We start from the raw sequence: 22858 nt of genomic DNA on the forward strand, positions 1-22858 counted from the left end.
AATAGGGGTGGCTAAAGCATAAAAACCTTAAAGGAGAAAGGCAGGACATGAGGCTTAAGTAACAGGATGGGCCAGGTGATATCAGTCAAGACAACTCTCTTGAGGCAATTAACTACTCCCTGACAGACCAGTGCTTCTCAATAGAGGATGTGACATGACAAGCAGAGCCCAGGTCACCCTCTCCCTTCCTCCTGCATGCGTCTCCCCTGCAGTCAGCCACAAGTACTGATCCGAATCTTTTCTAATATCTTTAAGTATATTAGGGAAATCTAAAAAGGCAATAGGAGCCATTTAAGGATTTTAAACAGACAAATCACTTGTCAGACCTGTGTTTCACCCTACACGACTCTATAATTAGAGATACAAAATACTGTTGGCATAGTTAACGCTCTCCAACTGCAAGAGGGCATCCCTTTACAAATGTGATTTGAAGCAGTCCCAGTGCTTTTCCAAACTTCTACATGTATTGTTTATTTCCCCTATATGCTCGATCTAGTAAGTTTGCTACCTGTGTACCATTTGAAAAAAACAACCATAGTAAATATACATTAGCAAATGATCCAAATTTCATGTCCAGAAATTGTAAGATTTCAAAGGAATTACCCAGCCCATAATCTGCTTTTCACTCACAGCTAAAGCCATGAATAGCTATTAATCCCTTAACACATTTATTTTCTTTTACATATTTAGTTTATGGAATGTAGAGGGGAAAAAAGAATGAGAACCTGAAGATGATATTTCTATTCCCAGCAAAGCAAGTTGCTAGCCATGTTACCTTAAGATTGTTAGTTAGGATAATAGAATCTATCTGGCCTAACTTGTATAGATTTTGCCAGTACCACGTGAGACCATAAATATGAAAGTTATTTGACAAAATGTAAGCACAGAGGGACAAAAAGTTTTACCTAAAAAGGACTTAACTCGACTTTCTGGTTTGACTGGAGAGAAGCCATCAAGAGCCAAAGGTACAGAAAATTGTAAAGGATATCGGGCTCTATGAATGGCAACAAATTTTGTGTGTCTAGAGTGAATGCCTATTTTACAGTGTCCTTCTGAAGCTCAGCTGACCATTACTCTCCAGAACAATGTGATGGAGTTTCATGAGTTAGAAAATGTTAGGTCTCCACATACAAATTCATATCAAACAAAGGCTACACAATTGAGCCTTTAAAAAATATATTTCATAAATAAGACTAGCGGTGACAACAGGTTAGGTCAGAAATTAAATAATTTCCAGTGCTACTTACATTGACTGAATTCTGTGTGGGCCTTTTTAAAAATTTATTTATCTTTGTATTCCTAAAACTGTCCCATGCCCTGCTCAGGTTATGTAATTGATTTTAAATAATATTTAAGACAATTTTCTGACATATGCTTAAAAGTATTACAAATACTAAATAAACTAAAAAGAATCTAATTTTTCCAATATATCTAAGAACATGAACCTAATAACCAGCAAAAAGTATAACATTTTCAATAGGAATTTTAAATAAACATGAGTGACATTAAACTTAACGTGCCTGTTTAAAACGGAGGTAAGGGTAATTGAACTATCTAACCAATCAGCAGTTTAAGATATTTCATACCTTGGAATACTGTCCCATATCTGGCATTTTTCTAGAAGAAACAAGAGGCCATTATATGTATATGATAGAAGATTTCAAAAGGTGTGTCAAAGATTTCCCAATTAAGCCTTCCAAAGAGCACTCTGAAAATAAATAGTCCAATAATTGTCCATCCTGTGGTCTACAAAATGCCCCAAGAGAGGAAAAAACAAAAAAAGAAAAGGGTTTTCATAGTTTCTTGCCAACATACCAAAGACAACTCAAAGAAAACAGAGAGCAATTTTTCAAAATTAGTTTGTTCCTAAATATATATATATTTTTAAAAAACCCAAGGTGGGATCAATTAAGATTGAAAAATTAATTCAAGTAGAAAAAATATAGAATGTCTATTTCACATAAAGCATTATAGCTTCTCCTGGAGGAAACATGAACTATAGTCATTTCCCTCAAGGAACCAAAAATCAGGTAAATTATTTTCATAGAGGTAAACAAATAGCTATAAGATGAGGCAGAATATATTAGGTATGGCGGCATAAAATGCTAAGGGAGCTCAGAAAGAAGAAAAATTAAACTTCTTTCTCAACCGAACATCTATATATTGAATTTCTTCCATGTTCAGTCCTAAGTCCTCACTTTACACTCTATTCCTAAACAATCTTATCCATTCCTGTAGTTTTAAATAACATTTATAGTCCAACAATTCCCAAATTTCTGTTTCCAGCCAAGACTTCTCCTCTGAGCTTCAGACTTGTATAGTTAACTCTCTATTTAATGTCTTCACTTGAATGTCTCACAGGCATAACAAATTAAATGTCTTTATCAGTCATAGTTCTTAGTTACAAGCAATAGAAATGGACTCTGGCTGAGAAATCTAAAAGGAATTTTTAAAGGATATTGAGACACTCACAGAATTGTTGGGAGGGCTAGAAAACCAGGTTCAAGGCTACATTTCCAGGGGAAATAATCAGTACCCACAAGAGGAGTAGCCCATTGAGAAAACCACCACAGCTGCTGCTGTTATCAAACTCTGGAAGCTACTGTTTACATGACTGCTATGAACTTAAGTTTTCCACAACTGACCACCAGCACGGACATTCTAACTCAAGATGGTCTTGCAGCCACTGTCCCGAAACCCTGACAGCTGGAGCTAATGGAGTCCATTAGCAGAATGGATCCTCACGAGCCAATCAACTTCTTGTATGAGCTTATGTAATTCATGGACAGCACAACATCAAGTTGCAAGGAAAGCTGGAAAGAGGTTTTTTTGTTTTTTTTTTTTTGGCTTCTATCTTGGGAAGACAGGATGTATAAATCAGAATGCTTCCCTGAATATAGCAATACTGGTGAAAGGTACTGAGCACACAGAGACAGGACATACTGTACACGACAGTACTTGAAACAGAGTTCTTCATTTCACCTCCCTACAACTCACTCTATGTTTTGGTCTTTTACATTTCATATACATTACATGGCATTTCAGGTCAGGACTTGAACACTTTCCTTTAAATCCCCTTCTTTTCAACCACATCTAATCCATTACCAAATTCTGCCCATCCAAACATATTTCAACTCCCCTTCTCTGCATTCCCACTAGCACTATTTAGATCAGGAGTCAGCAAGCTGTCATCTAAGATTTCATTAAGTAAGTACTTTAGGCTTTGTGGACCACATGCAGTCTTCCACACGTTTTTTTTTTTTTTTTTTTTTAACATTTAAAAATGTTAAAAAAAAAAAAAATTCTAACTTAGGGGCCATACAAAGCAGGCCATGGATAGGGTTCGATCCACAGGCTGTTTGTAGTTTACTGACTTTGGGTCTAGACCAGGCTACCATCAACTGATTTCTAGACAGACACTAAAAGCTTTATATGATCTCTCTGCTTCTTCATCCATAGTCAATCCATTCACAAAGAAGAACATGAGCGATATTTTGAAAACAAATTTGATCGTGTCGCTTTCCTGCTTAAAGTCCTTTACTGGTTGCTTACGGCATTTAGCATTAAAACAAAACTGTTACGTGGCCTTCAAGGCCGGCAACCATCTGGGCATGCTGACCTCTTCACATCTGCTGCATGCTCATTACATTCCGGCTGCAGCAGCCTTACTTCATTTCCCTGAATGACAAGCTCTGTCCCAGCTCAGGAAGTTTACATAGGTTCTTCTCTGCCAGAAATCATCATGCTTTCCCTCCATCCTTGGAGGCACATAGCCACTTCTTCTGGGTCTTTTCTGATCATCCCGATAAAATTAGGCTCCTACTATTTTTCCAAGAGCACATGACTATCTCCCTGCATAACATACTGCTATCAGCAGTTACATTCTTGTTTCTTTACATTTGTATGTCTGTCTCCTCTTTTAGAAGTAAAATTCCAAGAGAACAGGGACCATATCTGATTTCTTCATTGCTATAAATCCCATGCCTAACATCTTCCCATAGTTGAAAATAATTATTTGAAGGAATATATGAATGAATATATAAACCCAGGAAATATTCAAAAAAATGTTCACAGAGCTAGTGAATTTTGAAATAAGGCTTGAAGAATGTAAAAAAAAAAAAAAAAGGAAAATGAAGTTCAAATGGGAAATCTAGGGCATGTATATATATGTGATATATATATATATGTGATATATATAGTGATATATATATGTATATATATATAGTGATATATATATATGTATATATATATATATAGTGATATATATATGTATATATATATATATATATATATAGTGATATATATATAGTGAGGTGTATTAGTGTACTGAGTTATATGGTCTACAGGCATACTTCAGAGATACTACGGATTTGGTTCCAGACCACTGCAATAAAGCAAATATTGCAATAAAGCAAGGCAAATGAATTTTTTGGTTTCTCAGTGCATATAAAAGTTATGCTTATACTATATTGTAGTCTATTAAGTGTGTGATAACAGTATATCTAAAAGAACCAATGTATATACCATCATCCAAGATTTCAGCAAATCATGATCACTGATCATAGATCACCATAACAAATATAAAAAAGCTTGAAATATTGCAAGAATTACCAAAATGAGACACATAAAGTGAACAAATGCTGTTAGAAAAATGGTGCCCATAGATTTGTTTGATACAGGGTGACCATAAATGTTTAATTTGTTAAAAAAAAAAAGTGATATCTACAAAATGTAATAAAGCAAAGCAATAAAATGAGGTATGCCTGTATAAGGCATATAAAATGATAGCATCCTAGAGGAGTAGGTTGGAAACAAATCACTGAAGGTCTTATGTGCTGAGATAAGGAGTACACTTTGTCTTAGTAGCCTAATAGAGCATTCCCATGTGGTGTCCCCAGAGACTTCGATGTATTTGAAACATTTTAACTCTCTCAGGAAGGGTTGTGTTATAAAGAATCTAAGGTGGCTTCCATGATTCCCACCTCCTGGCATTCAAATCCCCATGTAACTCTGTTCTGTTAAGAGTAGGCAGAACAAGTGCCTTCCTTTTAAACAATATAATTTGGCAAAGGTGATGGGATGCCACTTCCATGGTTACTTTACATAATAAGATTGTAACATCTGTCTTGCTACGGGATATTCTCTTGGTTTTGATGAAGTCAGTTGACCACTTCATGTATACTCATGTGACAAATTAAAGTTGTCACTGGAGAAAGCAAGAAATGGAGGCCTTCAGTCCAATAGGCCACACGGAACTGAATTCTGCCAAACACTACATGATCCTTCCCCAGGAGAGCCTTAAGATAAGACCCATCCCTGAGTCGCAACTGGATTGCAGTCTGTAGGAGACCCAGCTAAACTATGCCAAGATTTCTCATCTACACAAACTATGAGATAATGTGTTAGGTCTCAAAATTTGTCATAATATTGTTATGTAGCAATAGTTAATAAAGTATGTTATGGGATGAGATGCTCCCCCCAAAAGTACATATGTTGAAGTCCTAACATGCAGTACCTCAAAATTCAATATTTAGAGGTAGAGTCTTTACAGGGGTAATTAAGTTACAATGAGGTCATTAGGATAGGCCATGATGCAATATGACTGGTGTCCTAATAAGAACAGGAAATTTGGGCAGAAGTACAAAAGGAGGGAAGATGAGAAGAGGCCTCAGAAGGAGCCAAAACCTTGATCTCAGACTGCCAGCATCCAGAACTGGGAGAAAGTATATTTCTGTTGTTTAAACCACCTGGTCTGTGGTACTTTGTTACGGCAGCCCTAGCAGACTAATACACAGGGATTAAAATATGCAGAATCTCCTTTTTTAAGGACCCTCTATTAACACGTGAAAGACTACTTGTAATCTGAGGAACCCAGTTTAAGAACAATTGTGGGAAATAGAGTTGATTGAACTGCGTATAGATGACACGATCAAAGCAAGTTAGGCAAGTTTCTCCATATTCGCTTTTTCCCCTTCAGTAAGGATATAATATTTATATCCTCAATAAGAATGTAGTATTTCTCAATATAGATCTGATATTTTCTTCCTCTTTATTTTTCTTACTATGTCCTTCAGGCTATTTCTCTTGATGACTTGCCATCACGCATTTCTCAGACCAGCATTCAATATGTCAAGGCACTCTAATGTCACTTTCTTATCCACTTTATTTTGTAAAGGATAATTTCTAAGAAGCAATTATAAAAAAATTAGTCTAAGTATTCTTAACGTGGGAAGTATAGTGGAGGAAAGCCATTTTTAAGCAGTTAGGAACACTGGCTCCATCACAGTAAAACATGTACATGTGTATAAAATCAGGAACAGAGTTTTAAAAATGCAACAAACTGTTACCCAAGACATTATTTATTGGACTTGGCAATATCACTCAGTAGTCTGATGTTTGGAGAAACTTGATTGGAATTGTTGCAAATGGCTTTGTTTCCTTTTCATTTCGGTTCAGATCAAGGTTGTGTATTCTCCTATGTATAATAAATGTCAAAGTGCTCGTGGGTGGCTTTTAGACAATGAATGTGGTTTTCAACTACTAATCGCCAAGTTTTGGTTGCAAAATCAGGCTTCTGAGACAGGGTTCTCAGAAGCTTTGATCACATATTGTTAGCTGGAAGTGTTTGGAATGGCTTGGGAAGTAGTCATTGCTTACTGGGGGTTCCTCTCCATCTCCCTGACAGCCATCCCCTCCTCCTTCATGATTTAGATCTTCCTGTGAGCCCTCTACATCTGAGGCATGGTGTCCTTCTGTTGACCTCTGAGTGGTCACCAACCTTGGTTATCTACTAGATTCAACCTATAGGTTATTGTACTGATTCGAGGTACTGATTCAAAGTATTTGTTCAAGGAAATACATCCTCTGCTTTCTTTGCTTTGTAATTAAACTCAAGCCCTCATCTGCAAAGAAGAGTTTGTACTCTGTCAAATTCTTCACCTTTTATTATGTCTTTTGGTTACTCAGGTAAGATTTCCAGGTTTATCACTTCCCTGACAGAACCTTCACTAGAGTCACCAATGATCTCCTAAGTGCAAAATCTGAACGACTCCTTTCAACACCCATTGTATTTGGTGTCTGAGTCAAATGTGTTACCATCTCCCCAGTTCTCCTTTTATCTCTCCAATTAAACTTTCTCAGTATCCATGGCAAAATCCCTTTTCTCAGCACCCTCCCCCCTTTTAATAACTATGAATGTGCTGTAGATCTTCTCTCCTAAGAACCTGCCCAATTTTCCATGTTCTCCTCACTTAATCCCACTATCCCACTTAATACCATTATTCCAAAGACAGCTATACGATGATTAAATGATAACCTCAAAATTTGTATCTTCAGATCCAACTACTTTGTTGAGGTCTAGACCTATATAGATATGGAGTCTAAGCTTCCTGGGCCTATCTCCAAACCAGAAGTCGATCAATTCAGCTTCCCTTCCCCCTGTGCCATCAAACCAGTGATTTCTCCTACAATCATTACCTTGTCATTTCAATTAATTGTGCCAGTATTCTTTAAGATCAGGAAGACATTCTCTACCAAACCGACTGTCACCTTAATGGTTCTCCTCTCTGGTTTATCAACTCTTCCCCCGCTGCTGCTTACTGCTCTAGGTCAAGTCCTCATCCTCTCCTATGTGGATTACTGCAATCATTCTTTTCTGTTCCTTCTGCTTCCAGTATTGTATCATCTAGATCTATCTTACGTACTCCTGCTAAATACTCTGACAGGTAATACTTATTTTGTTGCCTACACCTTATCTAAACAACTATTTAAAATATAACCGAATATCATTGATGATCCAGCCCCACCTCTATTTACATATGTTCTAGCCTCCAGCCATGCAAAGTTCTTTTCACTGCCTTAATTTACCCTTTTATACCCATGCTTACCTGCTCAACCTACTGGAATGCCCTTCTCCTGGACACGTCCACTTTTCTGTGTTATGTCTGAAAAATAACTCATCATTGTTCATGACTCAGCTTAAATGGTTATTCTTTGACTGCATTCTAAAAGCACTAGATAAAACTCATTACTTCTTTTTGGGCCTCACTAAATATTTCTATTATAACATCTCTCTCACTCCAGACAGTGCTGAATAAACGGTTCATGGGCAAGCATGACCTGGGAGGTTGTTAGAAATCCAGTTCAACCCCTGATCCCATTCTGATATACTGAATCAGAGTCTCTGGGGAGGAACTGAGGACTTAGTGTTTTAACAAGTTCTCCGGATCTTTCCCGTGTTCACTAAAGTTTGAGATGCACTGCTCTGTAAATTTGGTGCTAGAGGTCTAAAAACTAGAGATTTAATGTGACAGGTGGAAGTATGATAGTAAGATAATCTAAAAGACAAGAGTGGCCTTTGGAGGACCCGGTGGGAGAGCTACTCTCTAGCCAAGAAATAAAAAGTTATACAGAGAAGGAAATAATAAGGCTGATGTACACGATGTGACTCAGTTCCTCGCTCCCTGACAAAATCAGAGCGGATTCCTGCTGTGTGTGCACATTGAGTGCAGAGTATGCCAAGCAGGTTGCTGGGAGGCCTCTGTTCTTCGGGAAAAGAGAAAATAAAACAATTTCAGCCTGAGCTGCTGGAGGTGGGAACACTGCCAACAGAGAAGTAAGAGAGCTATTAGCCCAAGGTAGAGCTGAAAGTGCCTGCCTGGCCATCTCCAAAGCTTTGTCCAGGCACATACAGTGGAATATGGGAGCAACCAGCTCACTATACTCACATACCTTTTTCTTGGAAGAAAAAAATATTTTTTTTTATAAATGTTTACTATAACTTTGTTAGAACTACTTGTCAACAGCTTGCCAGTAGTGTGAAAGAAAGGAGTGATAGGAAGAAAGAGTCAGATAAGGAAATAGCATTGAGTGGTACCGAAAACGTCCACAGAACAAATTACCTAGGGGAATTCATGAAAGAGGACAATAAGTATCTATATGTTTTTTAGTCTACTTCACTATAATGAATGTAAAGTCTTTAAAGATAAGAACAATGTCTTTTCTTTCCATCTCCAAAGAGGAGCCATTTACGTGCCAGGAACATAATAAGCATTCAATAAAAGCTTATTCAATGAATGGTAAGAAAATTTTTTTGATTCATGCTGGTAGAAAAATCTAGCAAATTTTAGCTGCAAAAAATGTTTCTGTAGAGATGATAATCTGTTAGCAAATTTGAATATTGCTTTTAAAAATCTACACATTATGTCCTGCTTAATTGAATTACTCATTACTCCTTTAAAGATTCTCATTCAACATCACTCCTGGCAATGCTGTGTTTGTTTTTAAACACCAAATGGCAAACTGGAAACATAACTGCCCTCAAGTGCCTACATAGAAAGGCTGGCCTACGTACTGAGTGGTCACTTACACCTACAGCCTTCCGCATACATTCGATTGTGTTCAATTATCTGATATGTGTCTATCCGTGCATAAAACCACCTGTGTAATTTGATTATTGAAAACATGATAATGCTGAGATTTGTAATTTTTTTAAATACAATTTAAAAATTAGCTAATATCAATATTGCATTTCTCCTAATTCAAAGTGATGCATTATAGCAGAATAGGCTAGTAATACAGTAATTATAATCTTCATTTCCTCCTACAAGGCCCATCCATGGGCATTTATGTTTTGATCTAATTATAAAAAACCCAGACATGATATTGCAGTGAGCCATGGATATAAAATTCTCTCTAGAAATTATTTACAAATTAATCCTTTTACAGTTAAAAATAGAGACTCAAATTCTCTGTTCCATTTATATCGGGGTTTTTTTTTTATTACTATCAGTATCTCAGATGTCCTTTTTTAATCTTTCTGCTTATCTTTTAATTCCCTTGCTCACAAAGGCTAGAAGTATTCTATGTTTTGTTTGTACTAGCTAGGCTATTGAACATGTTCTGGAGCTTTCATATTATATGTCCATGCTAATGACAGAACAAGTATTTTTATGAGTTTTCACTGAGTATTAAGAGCCATGAAAAGTGAACAAAATGACAAAGTTACAAACCTGCCATATATCTTAAACCAACAAGATAAATGCGTTTACTATGAGAATATTAAGTAAAAAATTAGCTGAACATTCATTGACAACCTTGCTTAAAGACACTACTTTATCTTCCCCCAGCCAAAATATATGTTACATTTTATATATATTACATATTACATATCATATATATTACATACATTACATATAATATACACACACACATTTATAAAGTCTTTGATTATGGCTGATACCTGGTCTTTGAATTTTACTTCTGCTTACGTATTTTTCTCTGAGTTCCTATCGTACAGGGAATGATATTTTTCATTTTATTATTTCAGGTCCCCTAAAATTAAGTGTCTGACATGTAGAAGTCACCCTATAAAGGTCTCAAAAATGAATAAATGTATTAAATTTAAGATAAAACAAAATTACAATTTAAGGGTAGGTTTACATATATGTTACAGATTATGTTGGTTTTAGGTCACAACTGTGATGTAATTTGGTATAGTTGTGGTTGAGTGTATGCACACACATATTATAGTCTCTAACAGCCAATGAACACATCAAAAAGGCCCACTTCATAAAAATTGATTTGAAAGGCAATGAACTGCTATATTCAAATAATTAGCTATATTTTTGTGGATATTTTTGCTAAGTCCTCAATCAATCACTTATTATGACATGCTAGATCTACAGGTAAATACAATCAACTTTACAATGATGCACTTGGAAGTGTAATTTATTAAAAAACATTATGAAACTTTGTGGAAACTATTATTTAGGTTGAATCTGTAAAGCCAAACATATATTCAATTCTTTGAAAATAGTAATTTTTTGTGAACACAGATCTGCACCTATTGTATTGAGAGAGCTAACAGAAGAACTTACTTGAAAAAAGTGATTATTTCATTCCCAAATTCATTTTATAATTGTATGTTTGATAAGCAAAAGAGGAGGAAACAAACGGTGCCTGATAAAGAGAATATCAATCTTAAGAGGAGGAAGATCACTGATCAGCTCTTCTGCCATCCAAGTGCCCAGGCTCACCTCAGGAATTTGATGCAGAGAGAATGTCCTTTCCTTCAAAACATTCAAACTAATCATACCAAAGCCTTGGAGTAGCAGCTCATGTTGTCTGTTCAACCAGGGGATCAGCACTGCAGTCCTTATGGAGACTATTCTCCCATCTTAACCTTGGAATTTGACTTAGAGCCACCATGCATTTATAGACCATACCATTGCCCTGTTGATGAATCTAGACGTAGGCACTGGATCCAAATTGAATCTATCATAGTATTTCACATTCCTGACAAATTTATTTCCTGCCTTCTGAACATAATAGAACCCCTTCCTAGGTTTATTTGCAGTTTTTAAAATTTGGGACAAGAGACCTGGCACATCCTAGGACAAACTTGCCACATATTGTTATTCCTAAATTGACGATGGGGTCACTGAAGCAGAAAGAGGCAAAGTGAATAGCCCAGGGATCACACACCTGGTAAGTGTTGGAGCTGGAATTCAAGCATAGTTTGGCTTCAGAATCTGTCGCTTTACTACCATATTCTGCGAGCCCTAGTGTATTGTGGCCCTAGTGTACGTGTGTAGTCTATGTATGCAGAGAACAAAGAATCTTTAATTCATTCCGCTACCTTGGGTCAAATCATGAAATATACACTTACACAGAATTCACAGGATGGCGGAATTTGCAAATGAATTTTCGAACCCCCGAGTGTCCCTACATCCAAAGGCCTTAATATTAAATTCGATTTTATAGCACTTCAAGACGCTCTGAAATAAGGCATTTACTGAAGGATACATTTTATGCTTGAAGTAGAATACTAATCTATACATCTAGAAATTATTTTCCTCAGACTTTATCATTTTCTTCATTTCTATTCCCTTCTGTAACTTCAGCCTCAGTTGTCCTCTCTTGGCTTTTTCTTTATAGTCTCTGTGTACCCCTTTTAAGTCTTAAAGGGTCACCTAAGAGTGACTAGGACCTTTCTCAATTCCCCGCTCAACATGTCTAAGACAGAATTATACCTCTGCCATACCTACACAATGGAATGGCAGCAACATGACACAATTTATATGTGTCTTACTAAAGACTTTTTCCTTGTAACGAATTTTGCTGAAAAGTCTGTACCTTTTTACCTCTCATAGGTTTTGACTAGCTTTTCTGAAATTGCCATATGGCTACACAATGCTGGTACAGAGCTTGAGGATTTATTAGGTACCAATCCTGATCTCAGTTTCAGGTAATCAGGAAACAGAGCAGTTATAGTTCAGCTATTATGAGGTAGGAACGAAGCAATGGAAAGGTGGTCAGCAGTTTTCAGACACGAGAGCGGAGGAATGAAAGATACAGAGCATTAACAATGACCTACATTTCAGAGGAGACTACTTATAAGAACACCATCACCTCATCCCGCCTAAGAGCTAGTCGGCGTGCACAAAGTACATCTGCCCCAGCACTTCCTCCCCCCTTACAAGAGCAAATTTATTCACACAGTCTGGATCATCAACAATGATACATTCAGCCATTGCTTCTCTGGAGAAATGAGATAATAAGCGGTGGGTGAAAAATTTGGCAAGAACTATGGTAATTGCAGTATTCATAACAGAAGACGGTTCCCATTGCTTCCTGTTTAAATGAAACTGTACTGGAAGGAACTCTCTATTCCTGATTCATCACAAAAGCTTTGGCTCCTTGTGAAATTTTCTGCCACTTTTTTTTTTTCCATTTCTAAAACATGACCAAAACTTTGTTATATCTTATTATGAAAATCTTTAGAATTACTTGTAGATATCTCCAGTGATCATTAATTCATCGCAAACACAAAGAGTATTATCGTTAAGACTTATTTTCGCTATAACTAATTTTATCACTTTGGCTGATGAAATTGCATTATGGCATATATATCTACATGCTGATTTATTTTTCTGACTGCAAGTTATTCAGTATATTCATGAAATCTCATTGATTTTTTCATTTTCTTTCCAATTATCCATAAGTGAACTGTCATTTTGTAATATCAGAAATCTATTTAGTATTTGATCACCGTGAGAAATATATACCACATATGTATATATACATATAGTGACTAAAGCGGCCAATGTTTTTTAATTAATGTTTTCTTATGACTACATTTCTATTCTTTTTTATCAGTACATTTCTGTTCTTTTCTACTTTAAATAGTAAAGAGTCTGTTATGATTTCTCCAGCCTTCATACAATGCTGTCCTTCATTTCCGATCCATATTTGTTGGTTCCATGACTCAATCCCAGAAGGAAAGAGCTTAGCTAAAACATCAGTTGGTAACTTGCCCAGTTTCAGTGTCATATATAAGCCAAGTATTGATCTACATGGAATGGCCTATATAACCAGTCCTTAGAGAATTCCATGGCTGACATAGAATTAAAGCATTTACCCTTCCAATTTTATCATCATTGGAAAATATTCTGGAACAAAGAAACAATTCCATATTAAGTTGGATTTGGTTTCCTAAAAAGTTTCCCATGCTCACAGGGCACTAACACTTGCTAAACACTAGCTGTGAGTTGGACACTGGGCAAAGTACTGTATAGGCACTTAATTCTTACTACAACTCTTGAAGAAAGAATAATCATTACTCACATTTGACATATGGAGAAACTGGAGAATAGAAAGTGTTAAGTAGCTTGCCCAAGGTTAAGACACTAGTACATGGTAAGTTCAATGTAAAACCCATGTAGTTCCTTTTTCTCTAAACCTCTAAACTTGATTCGTAATGAAATTAATGTCCAATTGCCTTTGCTATAAAAGTGTTAAGAATAATTGTACTTCCTACTAGGGTAACAGCAGTTAGACTTGGGTGACAGACTAATATTATTGTCTAAGCCCAACCCCATTTCAGATACACATTTTCTCACTTGTCAGCTTTCACTCTAGGGGCTACCAAAGGTAATTACTTTTTCCCCCTAGTTTCCCCTGTACCAAGGAGGAGCCACACAACACCTTTTTCCCCCCAATGATGTATAATTAGAAGTTACTATGGGCTGCTGGGGAAAGCTTGCTTTTTCTGATAAAAAGGAAAAAGAGGTAGGACTCCAAGAATAGTGGAGTGAGAAGCTCAGCAAATTCTGCCTCAAAAAGTAATGATAAAAATGTGACAATTGTCAAAAACAACAATTCAGTTCTCTGAAAATCAACCAAAGGCGTACAACAAATTGGAAGCTTTAATTCAAGAAAAACTACTGAACTTCATATAAAAACAGTTGTACTCTGTGGTGTTTTAGCCTGCTAAAACTAAAACTGCTCTTATACCACCCTCAACCCTAGTTGCATCAGCTCAGTAGTTGAAGAGAATTGTGAAAACGCTTTCGCTGCCAGAGGGTGCTGTTTGATTTGGAGCAAAGTATATCCCCAGGGGTGTTGTTGAAACAATCTTGCTGGTGAGATTCATGAAGGACCAACATCACAACCATTCAGAAGTTTTGATATTGGTTGCATCAAGCAAAAGACCATCACACTAGCCAGAAATGTAATAGTATATCCAGACAGTAAATATAAGGCAAACATACCGAGTCTTGGGGCACCTGGTGGCTCAGTCTGTTAAGTGTCTGACTCTTGATATCAGCTCAGGTCTTGATCTCACCATCATGAGTTTGAGCCCCACACTGGGCATGGAACCTACTTAAAACAGAAAACAAACATATTGAGTCCTGATATGCATTCATATATGTTTGTGGTCTGGAAGGCTGTGCATACACCCAGGAATGTGTACATGCCCATGAGACACCAGAGAGGTCCCTATTTATCTACGACTGAATATAAGGCCTAATGCAGAGAGGAGACAGGAGCCAGCCTAGCAAAAAGTAAAAGCTAGGCACACTCCTAAACTGCCTGAACTTTGAATGCATACCCTGATTCACACCCAAATCCACCAGCAAGAGATTGGTCAAATACATTTTGAGTCAATAAACCTATCATTGTCTGATCACTGGGCTATTAGGAGTCATCTCTAGGATGTCAGGCTTGGAAATAAAAACCTTAGCAGAGACATCAGTAGCCACATACTGAGGAAGAAAGAGACTCTTCACAGTTAGTCAGTGCAAGGCACCAAACAAGACAAATTAAAAAAAGAAAAAGGAAAGAAAACCCATAACAACCACCCCTGAGAAGAAGGGGAATTCAGAATCTAGATTCACTACAAGGTAGTTTCCAAATCTGCAAAAATGTGAGACCCATAAAGAAATAGGGAAGTGTGATACATGCAGGGGGGGGGCGGGGGGGGGTGTCAATAGAAATGGTCTCTGAGGAGGCCTGGATGTTGAACTTGGAAGACTCTAAAGCAAATGTTATAAATATGTTCCAAAGAACTAAAGAAAACCTTATGATAATGGCACAAATAGAAAATGTCAGTAGAGATAGAAATTATAAGAACCAGTTGCAAAATCTAAATGAAAAGTGCAAAAACCAAAATTAAAAAAAAAAAAATCACTACCGAGGTCAGGAGTGTAGGTGAGCTGGAAGAAGAAATATAGACCAATAGAAATTATCTAATCTTAAAAACAAATTTAAAAAAAAAGCCTCCAAAACCTGTGCAACACCATCAAACACACCAATATGTGAAAAATGGCATATGAGGAACAGTGTGACAGAAAGGGCCAGAAAGAATATTTGAAGAAATAATGTCCAAAAATTCCCCATGTTTAATGAAAACCATTAACTTATGAACCCAAGAGGCACAACAAACTCCAGGTTGGAGAAATTTTAAAAGATCCATACTTACACACATGAAATCAAACTGTTCAAAGTCAAAAACAGAGAAAAACCTTAAAAGCAACGAGAGGAAAATGATTTGATCACATAGAGAGGAACCATAATAAGACTAACAGCATCTGACATCTCATTAGAAAGCAAAACGAAACAAAAAAGCATGGATCAGAAGGTACTGTGATGAAATATTCAAAGAGCTCAAAGAAAAACAAAACTGTCAACTAAGAATTTCATATCCAGCAAGACTGTTCTTTAAAAATGAAACTGAAGTAAAGTTATCCTGAGATATACAAAGGCTGAGATAATTCCTTGCTAGCAGACCTGCCTTATAAAAACTAAAGGAATCCCTTCAGGCTGAAAGAAAATGACATCAGATAATAACATGAATTCACACAAAGAAATAAAAACACTGGTAATGATAACTATGTGGCTAATATAAAAGTCAGTCTATATTTACATTTTCTTAAATTATTTTTTAATCATCTAGGATAATATTTACAAACAGGCTTTGGGGCTCATAAATATAAAAACATCATATATGTGATGATGTTATCATAAACAGGAGAGCATATGTAGCTATGTTAAAGTTTCTGTATTTTACTGGAATTCAAGTATTAATCCAAAGCAGAATGTAATAGGATTCATATTGTGACTCCTACAGAAACCACTAATAACTGAATAGAATACAACAAAAGAGAAATTTAAGTGGTACACTATAAAATTTCTATTTAACACATAACAGGACAATAACCAGAACAAAACGAAGCTATGAAACATACAGAAGACAGATAGCAAAATGACAGATGTAACCATACCAATGATTACAATGAATGTGAATGAATACAACATCCCACAAAACACAGAGCTTGTCAGATTGGATAAAATATAATAAGGAATTATATGCTGTCTACAAGAGATACTCTACAGACTCAATGACATGAATAGGTTGAAAGAAAAAAGGCAGACCATACAAACAGCTATAGGAGATCTGAAGCGGCTACACTGGTATCAGAATAATTTATAGACAAAATCGTTTCTAGAGATAAAATGAGACATTGTATAATAGCAGGAATAGAATTATAAACATGTACATGTCCAACAACGTAATTCTAAAATAAGCAAAAACTGACAAAATTTGAGAGAAACAGACAACAGTAACAGAGATTTCAATACTCATTCTCAATTGATAGAACACCTCGAGAGAAAAATCAAAGATATAGAAGACTTCAACAATTTTATCAACCAGTAGGACGGGTTATCTATTGCACACTTCACCCACCAATAAAATACCTCAAGCATAAATAAACATCTTCCAAGGCAAACACTATGTTAGACATAAAATAAGTCCATATATTTTTTTTAAAACAAGTGCATTTTTAAAACAAGTGCATATTAAGGGATTAAATTCATACAAACTATATTCTTCAACTATAATGTAAACATATTAGGTATTAACAGCAGGAAAAAAATGGGATATTCACAAATATTAAGAAAGAACCCATGGACCAATGAAAACAATAAATGAGAGTTTTTCAAACTGAGTGAAAATGAAAGCAACCTATCAATTATGATATGCTACTAAAGCACTGTTTAGGAAAACTTAATGTCTTTAAAGGACTATAGAAGAAAAAAATGAATAAATAACCTGCTATGGTGAAAACCCTGTTTGTCCCTTCCTCAGAACTTTAAACACAGGATTAGTGTATGACCCAGCAATTCCATTCCTAGATGTATACCCAAGAGAACTGAAAATATATGTTCACATAAAAATTTTAACATGAATGCTCATGGCAGCATTATTCACAACAGCTAATGATAGAAACTATTCAAATGTCCACCACAAAATGAGACCTATCTCTACATGGAACATTAAGGCATAAAAGTCAAGTACAGATACATGCTACAATATGGATAAACCTTGAAAGCATTATGCTAAGTGAAAAAAGCCAGGCACATATTGTATATTCCATTTATATAAAATGTGTAGAATAGGAAAATTCTTAGACATATACAGATTAATGATTTTCCAGGAAATCGTATAGAAGAGAAAAATTGGGACTGACTGCTAATAGATTTGGTGCTTCATTTTAGGGTGATGGATTTATTCTCAAATTAGATAGTGCTGATGGTTCCATATTATAGTAAAAAATGTTAAAACCCACCGAATCATGCACCTTAAATTTGTTTTGTTACATGATTATAACCCAGGAAAAAAATCCTGTAATCTAAGAGTCTACCTCAAAAATCTAGAAGACAAAAACTAAGCCTAAAGCAACAGAAATATATAATAAATACTTGTGGAAATCAACAAAATACAAAGCAGAAAAACAATTGAAAAAGTCAACTATACTGAGAATTTTTAAATGATAAAAAAAAAAAAACCCGACAAATCTTTTGCTAGACAAACTAAAGGGGAAAAAAGATAAAAATTATCAAAATTAGAAGTGAAAGGAATCATTTTACAACTGAGAGAAATTAAGAGAATTGTAAGGAATGTTATAAACAACTTTGTCAAAAAATTAACCAACTGAGCCACCTGGTACCCCAAAGTTGTCTAAGTGTCGGCCTTTGGTTCAGGTCATGATCCCAGGATTCTGGGATGAAGGCCGCCAACAGGTCTGGCAGGTCCCCCTGCTCACTCACTCTCTAATAAATAAAATCTTTGAAAAAAAATAGACAACTTCAATGAACTAGACATTATCTTACACTGACTCAGGCTAAAGAAGCCTGAATAGACTTTTAATAAATAATATAATGAATAAATAAGACTGCATTATTAATTTCAAATCTCACAAAGAAAACCTCAAGGCCAAATGGCTTCCCCAGAATTCTAACACTTAAAAGAGAAATACTACCAATCCTTCATATGAACTCTTCCTAAAAAATAGAGGAGGAAACACTTTCTAACTCATTCTATGAATTCAGTATTACCCTGATACCAAAAGCCAGTCAAAGAATTCATGAGAAAATTAGAGATCAATATTCTTCATGAATATGGACATCAAAATATATTCAACAAAACATAGCAACATCTAAATTCAGCAACATATAAAAAGTGTTATACATTAAGTGGGATTTATCTCTAGGATGCAAGGTTGGTTTAACATCTGAAAATTAATTTAATACGCCATACTAATAAAAGACCAAAACATCCAATCATTTCAATAGATGAAGAAAAAGCATTAAAAAATATATATATAACACTCATTCACGATTTAAATTCTCAAACTAAGAATGAAAGGAATATCAACTTGAGAACATCATGAAAAACCTACATCTAAAATATTTAATGGTGAAAGTAGAAATGGAATATAGACAAATAACCAAAGGAGTTCAAAAACATAAAATACCCAATACCAAAACCAGGCAAGAACAGCGAAGGCAGGAGAGCCAAGATTAAATATTTGGAGCAAAGGATTACAGCCTCATTAATCTTTTAGCCTGGTGGGTCCTTATTTGTGCATATCCCAGTTTCTAGCTTTACTAATATTTAGCATTACTAATTATGAATTTTGTGTATAAACATGATTCTATTGATGACTTGCATTAGGCCATATACTTTGGTAGGTTTTGCTTGTTAATAATATTTAACTGAATTTTCTACAGTGTCTTGCTAGTTCCTAATAAAATGAATAAACACTGATGAAACATTTCGCCAGGATAGCTGTGTGAAATATAGCTATAAAACCAAAGCATTCCAATTAGCATGTGTGGAAACGAGATCTATAATGTTAGCAAAAAACTTGATTCACTCTGTCATCTTAGGTGAAGATAACTCTGGTTTTGAGTCAGGAGTTTTTTTTTACATCTATGTTATAAAGAGCTATCCACAAATATACCTCAAATATAATCTCAAATGCTTAACATTATGACCAATGTAAAAACTGATTTGCCTTAAAATTATGTTTAGATAAAAGAGCAATCGTTGTTTAAATATTCAATGATATATTAAATTTCAGAGGCACCTGGAATCTACTAAGGTAATATTGAAATAAACAGATGATTTTTAAATAGGTTAAACGAAGAGACATATATACAAATACACTCTAAAATTCCCCATTCAAATTTCAAGTCAGAACTTTAAAAACACCAGATTTTAAAATGCAGTCATGTTTACTATACACTGACTATAAATCAGCTTTTATATTCATTTTGCACAATGGTATATCATATTAATTTTATTGCTTTATTATTTGCACAAAGAGATTAGAGTTACTAAAGGAAACATAACTTGGAAATTTTTGACTTAATACATTTAGAAAGTTTGCCCTTAATGTTCTATTAAGATTTTGCAGTTACTTACCAAAGTAAAAAGTAAATAAAGTAAAAAAAAAAAAAAAAAAGTCCTGCAAAAAATTTTAAACTCCTAATTCACTTATAATGGGTTTTCTGAGTGTGATTTGAAATTCAGCAAAATTTTAAATGCCTAATTATGTATCCTTTTATGAATTTGTTCTCATTATAATAAATGCAGCTGTTATACTTTTCCCTTCCCCAGAATTTGTCACCTGAAATAAAAATAAAATCCAAAATTTAAAGGGCCAGACTATTAGAATAGTATATGGAACTCCTGAAAGCAGCTGTAGGAATCAATGGGGAGTAGTGATGAGGGGAACATTACCACGTAAGACCACCAATGCCCTTCTACGCAGTTCTTAATTTTGCTTCAGGCCCCTCGTCAAATCCTAGTTCTTCCATCATGCCTTCTTTTTTATTTCAATAGCAGGAGCATTATTTCACCACTCTCTTTTTTTTTTTTTTAGAACTATATCTGTTGTTTCTTCAAAGCATTTAATCACTTCACGCATTATATTAGGTTCCTTCTAAAGTGTAGAATTCAACACTGATACTTCCTACAATACATAGTAAAGTGTTTCAAGTACATGATGAATCATATTTTTAGACTCAAACAAGTAATTTGCTATATTCTTCCATCAAACCCTGTGTTCTTAACTAATCTGACAAATTCTTGCAACTTTTTCCTCAATCCCCTGATCTCCAAGAAGGATGGGATCCCATTTAATCAGTACTCAGAACACGGTCTTGATTACTACCACATAGTATATATTTTGAATGTGTTAACCCTGTGTGTAAACGTTCCATTATTTTCCCCAAACTGAAAGAACAATGAATAATTTTTGTTTCATGAGGTCATAAAGCCAATAAAACTCCAATCAAAATCTAAACCCTTTTTATGTCCTGTGAAACTTGTCAAATTAAAAAAAAAAAAAACCCGGGCACCTGGGTGGTGCAGTCGTTAAGTGTCTGCCTTCAGCTCAGGGCATGATCCCGGCGTTCTGGGATCGAACCCCACATCGGACTCCTCTGCTGGGAGCCTGCTTCTTCCTCCCCCACTCCCCCTGCTTGTGTTCCCTCTTTCGCTGGCTGTCTCTCTCTCTAATAAATAAATAAAATCTTAAAAAAAAAAAAACTCACAAATGCAAAAGGTCAAGAATAGACAAAACATTACTGGAGAACAAGGTGAGAAGGCTATTATACTCATTATGGAAACTTATAAAGTTCTAGTAATTAAGATAGTGTGATAGTGCTGCAAAGATTGAACAGAAAACAGATAATCTGTAAGGTTCACAGATAGAGACTTGTTTTATTGCAAAGGTAGGTGATGGCACACATTAGTATTCATTAAAATTTTCTGGCCTTCCCTGCAGAAGGTAATATGTACACATAGTTGCTGAACTGTTGGACACATACCAGCTTGGTCAATGAAATATGAGAAGTTAGTACCACTTCAGGACAAAAGATTTAAGAACCAGTATATGCTTCCCTCTTCCTCTCCTGCTACCAAGACCCCTCATGTTCCAGATAGAGGTTTTGTAGCATAAAGCCAGGCACCAGCCATGACAAGCAAGGAGTATAAACAAGAAATGAACTTTGAGGTTTAAAGCTTCAAAGACTTGGGAATTATTGGTTTCTATGGTAAAACGTAGCCTTTCTAAATAAAAGCTTGCACTGTAGAGTAGTTAGACAATATCTGTAGTCTTTTCAGTTAACTGTGCTGGGGTAAAAACAGCTCCATATGGATAAGAATTTTTAGAAGCTCTTTACTACCTCATATCATGCACAAAAATTAGTTCTAAGTGAGTTGCAGGTCTACAGCAAAAGTAGCAGGTGATGTAGGAAGATACAATTATGACGCTAGGATAGCAAAAGCATTATTTCTAAACAAAACACAAAAAGCATTATCTTTATAGACCAATAAATTGAATTACATAAAAGTTAAAACATATCTTCATCAAAATACACCATTCATTGCCCCCGAGTAAAAGAAAAAGAGGATATTTACAATCTATATAACCAGTAAAGAGCTTATAGACCAAATACAACACTTTTTTTTTAAATGGACAAAATTCTTGAATAGCCACTTCACCAAGAATTACCCCAGTTGTTAGACAAATTAATACCAAATTATTACACTGCTACAGACCACCAAAGAGGCAAAAATAAAAACAGCAGACCATACCAAGTGTTCAAAAAGAAATGAAGTAACTAAAAACTCTCGTAACCTTCATGAGGGTATAAATAGAACAACTACTTTGGAAAAGAGCTTGGCAACATGGACTAAAGTTAGAGGTGCACAAATTCTATCACCCAGAAATTCCACCTCTAAGGTATACTCTAAGAATATGTACCTTTACTGGACCTGGAGATCCCCGCCAAGATCCTGTAAGAGAGAAGCCGTTGCCAGAAGCATCCACTGAAGTCTGCAGCCTCCGCTCTCAGCTCCGGTATTATATGCTTCAGCTGCAGCCAGCTCAGCGCCCAAGGTCATGCCCTTCCTGGGCCAGCAGCTCATATCCACTCCTGGTTATGGAGCGAGGCAGGCTTTGAAGGCCTGGCCCTTTTGGCCTGATGTACTCACTGCAGACCTCCCTTCCAGGTTTGCCAAGATACTACAAGGCCTATATCTCAGTTCAGCTTCTTTCTCTCCCCAGTCCTGTCACCACACCTTTCCTTGACCGGGTATTGTTTTCTAAAGAGCATTGCCTACCCTAAGTTCCATCTCAGCAAGTTCTGGAGTGATTGACCTGTCACAGCTGGTATTAACAGCGGTCTGAGAAAGTAGCTGACAGGTGAGGATTTGAGGCTA

The 22858-nt window shown here is 35.7% G+C and overlaps 1 long non-coding RNA gene across 2 annotated transcripts in view; it reads right to left on the bottom strand.

The window, feature by feature from the left end:
- The window catches only part of LOC148109168 (uncharacterized), a 781283-nt gene extending 758794 nt beyond the window's left edge, over positions 1 to 22489 (bottom strand). Inside the window, exons 1-2 of one of the 2 annotated variants that reach the window (XR_015726202.1) lie at positions 22401 to 22489; positions 14553 to 14664 (exon numbers count right to left, since the gene is read on the bottom strand). This is a non-coding gene — a long non-coding RNA (uncharacterized LOC148109168). The remainder of the gene's footprint in view (positions 1 to 14552; positions 14665 to 22400) is intronic. The other variant, XR_015726203.1, reaches the window with a different exon arrangement.
- Between the last annotated feature and the right edge of the window lie 369 nt (positions 22490 to 22858).

This window comes from Ursus americanus, chromosome 12, assembly GCF_024610735.1.
Source record: "Ursus americanus isolate L20-20 chromosome 12, mUrsAme1.1.p, whole genome shotgun sequence".
Classification (NCBI taxonomy): Eukaryota; Metazoa; Chordata; class Mammalia; order Carnivora; family Ursidae; genus Ursus; species Ursus americanus.